This window comes from Ruditapes philippinarum, unplaced genomic scaffold (assembly GCF_026571515.1).
Source record: "Ruditapes philippinarum isolate M1 unplaced genomic scaffold, ASM2657151v2 ctg2199_1_1_1_1, whole genome shotgun sequence".
Taxonomy (NCBI): Eukaryota; Metazoa; Mollusca; class Bivalvia; order Venerida; family Veneridae; genus Ruditapes; species Ruditapes philippinarum.
Window position 1 is genome coordinate 3964 of NW_026856032.1, and position 3963 is coordinate 7926.

The window sequence follows — 3963 nt, forward strand, 5'->3', positions numbered from 1 at the left end:
CTAGTTCAAAGTTCATTTCCCTGATCTCTTTGGGTCCTTCACTATTGACTGCACCTTGGGCGGTCGGTTCTCCTTGGACTCTAGACGTGGCTTCTTGTTACCCAAATCTGAGCCCTCACTTCGGCGGCCCTGGACACTTTGCTGCATAACCACATTATCCACGGACCTCTCCATCCTAGTGATCGAATCCGCAACCGTTCCCATTGTTCGGTTCACCTCCTCGACTCGTCTACTGTTTCTCTCAGTTTTGGGGGGGGGGGGGGCCCCCCCCTGAAAAAAAAATTAACAAATTCCTTTTCCCTCCATAAAAAAAACCCCAAAATTTTCTATGGTTTTCCGAGAGCTGAGTTATGGCCATTGACGATGCCGTAGGGGTCAGGTCTGTCTTTGTGTGAGTTACTTTGGTCTGCGACCCTTTATCAACCCTGGTTGTTACTGGTGAGAAACAAGACTCACTCTCATCCCTGCCTAGAAGTTGCTCACTGATGTCTTCCACTTCTGGTGTACCGGTAAAATCCAAGGGCGTCCTGTGCATCACTGGGGTGTTGAGTGTATCCTTGACAGCAGATGTGACACTAGCGACTGTAGTTGTTGTCGTTGCTGGAGCAGAAGTTGTTGCCAATGTCGGAAAGTTCAACAAAGTATCCAGACTAGCATTTGTCAAGGAATCCCCAAATGATGGCATATACTGGTAATCAGCAGGAACATATGGTGACGTGCTCACTGCAGTGAAAACAGAAGTGGAAAAGGCCGATGACACAACTAGTCTAATAGGCATGAAAGGGCTGCTCACTGTAGCACTTGGCCGGTACACAGGAAGAGTTGCCGTGGTAGCTGTCACTGCCTTGCCTCGAACCAAAGGGCTTCTCTCAGGAACCCCCCCCCCACCCTACATGCTGGACTCTTAGGCACTGCTGGCTTGAACAGGTTTGCCTGGCCAGACAAACCTGTAGGCGTGTACTCCGGCATCGTTGGATCGTACCCGGGTACAGAGATCTGCCTCTTGTCTGTTGGGACATACAATGTCTGACTCCCTGTCCTCCTGTCCAAAAGCTCTGCCAGCAACTGCGGTGTGACACTTATGTTCACCAGACCTTGGTTCGACTCCGTCTCATCAAGCTCCTCCTCCGGCGAGAGGTCTTCCCGTGAAGGGTTACCCCTGCGTAAAGCCTCAGCTTCCGTCGCCAACCTAAAGTCTGTTCCCTCCACCACCATCTTCGGAGTATGGTTTTGCCCAAGGAACCTGCGAGCCTCGCCTCCCCTCATGCTGGCGTCAGACAGATGCTTCGGCTGAAGCGCATGCTTCTCAAGCACCCCCATCGTCATACACCGGAACTGGCACAGTGAACAAAAGAATGGTGCTTGATCCAAAGCCATATGGTTGCGGTACACATGTATCGTCATCCGGTAACGCTCAGATACATGCACCCTCTGACCCCTCTCACAGTGCAAGCAAGTATACAGCCTTCTCCCAGAACGTCTAGCATCCATGACAGCCTGTAATATACAAAAATAAGGGGGCTTTTACTTTAAGGAATCCCTCAGCAAAGGCATGAAGAGTTTAAGGCTTGTCGGTTCCAGTGTTCCCCAAATTTAGTTCTTCCCTTCCAAAACCCCTTGCACTTTTAATTAAGATTGCTACTCTTGTACTTATGGCTCCTTTATCTCTATTTCTATGGTGGTTTCTACCTACTGGCTACTATGTGTTACTCTACATTACTTTAACCTATTTAAGCTTCGTAAGTAATGCCTTTATCCATTTAGGCCTATTAGCACCCTCATACATTTTCAATTTGTCATGATGGGCTAATCTTTGTTCACCCTTCTGGTTTATTTGTATTTTAAAAGTTATCGGCGACAGTTTTTGTACAACAATACATGGTCCGTCAAATTTCTTTTCAAGCTTTGGGGTAACGCCAACTTTTCTCGCTTCATGTAACAACCACACCACATCTCCAACTTTATAATTAGTTAAAGACGCTTTGATGTCATATCGGTCTTTGCTTCTCTGAGCGCTCGCTTTTAGATATTTCCGTGCCACCTCATGCGCTCTTAACATGTGATCCCGTATATCTTGCACGTGCTCAACTTCTGATTTTGGTTCATTATGCAACGCATATCCGTGAACTAAATCCACAGGCATTCTCACCTCCCTACCAAGGCACATAAGGTTTGGCGTGAGCTTTGTCGACTCATTTGGAGCTGACCTATAAGCACCAGCGAGGCATCCAAGGTACTTGTCCCACTCATCTTGCTCAACTAGGTATGCTTTAACCATCTTTATCAGGCTCCGGTTAAATCGTTCACACTGTCCATTGGCCTTCGGATTCCGTGGCGTGGTCCGCGTTTTCCGCACCTCAAACAGGCGGCAAAGTTCTTTAAAGATTCTGCTTTCGAATGTCGCACCTAAGTCCGAGTGGATTGAAAGCGGACATCCCCACCTAGCAATGAACTCATTTGCAATCTTCAATGCGCAAACATCAGCCTGCTGAGAAGGAACCGGAAACACCTCGGCATATTTCGTGAAGTGGTCAGTTAGCACCATAACATATCGGTTGCCATTTTCGGTTATCGGCAAAGGACCCATAAAGTCGATGGCAAGCACGTCCCAGGGAGCACCACTTGGTAGATGCCCCATTGGAGCCTTTGGCGTCTTCTTTGGATCTGCATTGGCGGCACAAATATCACAGCCCCTAACAAAGAGCTTGACATCATCCTTCAGTTGAAACCAGTAATAGCCTTGTAAGATTCTATGTTTGGTCTTCTTGGTACCAAGGTGACCCGCCAATAAATTTTCATGAGCCTGCTTCAGCACTTGTTTTTTCATCAAACTCGGAACTATTAGCTGTATGTATATGTCTGTGCCATTTTGCTTCTCAAACTTTTTGCACAAAACCCCATCAGACAGCACTAATGAGTCCCAGATCATCACATAATGTCTAGCTGCAGGGCTTTCAGACTCCATTTGTGAATTACCTGGTTTCGTATTTGCTTTCATTGCCTTATACACTGTCGCGATATCTGGGTCAATTTCCTGTTGTTTTGCGACCTCTTGTGCGCTGGTTGCTTCGGTCCACGGCATATGTCTTTCTACCTTCTTGTCAACTGTAGCTCTGATCTGTGCAATGGACATATCCGGCTTTTGAGATATGCTTTCCTGTTCAACTTGATCTCCGAGTGGCTCACCTGTCACCTCTGGCCATGACAACTCCATTAGATCTGCCCGCCTACGGCATTTACTGCAAGGCCCGCACTTTAATGGCTCACTAGTATCAATTTCGCTGCAAGTGCATGCCCTTGGATCTTCGCATCTGGATAGTGCATCGCAATGTGATTGAAGTCGACCAGGTCTGTACTGGATCGAAAACTGGTACGCGGCGAGTATCTCTATCCACCTTGCGATTTTCCCACTCGGTTCTTTCAAGCTAAATAACCATACTAGGGCTTGGTGATCGCTTCTCACGATAAATTTTCTACCTAGCAAATATTGCCTGAAATACTGAATGTAATACACTACAGCAAGCAACTCCTTTTCCGTTACACAATAATTACGCTCGGCCTTGTTCATTGACCTGCTGGCATAGGCGATGACTCTCTCACGACCAGACTGCAGCTGTGACAACACTCCTCCCAGCCCAACCCCCGACGCATCAACATCTAGGTAAAAGTCTCCTCCTTCATTTAAAGGGTAGCCCATGATGTCAGCACCTGTGAGCTTTGCCTTTAAAGTTTCAAAGGCCAATTGGCACTCAGAGGTCCAATTGAACACTGTGTCTTTCTTAGTTAACCCTGTCAGAGGCTTGGCAACTTTTGCAAAGTCTTTAATAAACCGCCTGTAATAAGACGCGGTCGCGACAAACTGCTTGACTTGTTTAGCAGTTGATGGCCTAGGCCAGTCCGCAACTTTTGCGATATTTGTCAGGTCCGGTCTCACACCATCCTTGGACACTATATGACCAAGGA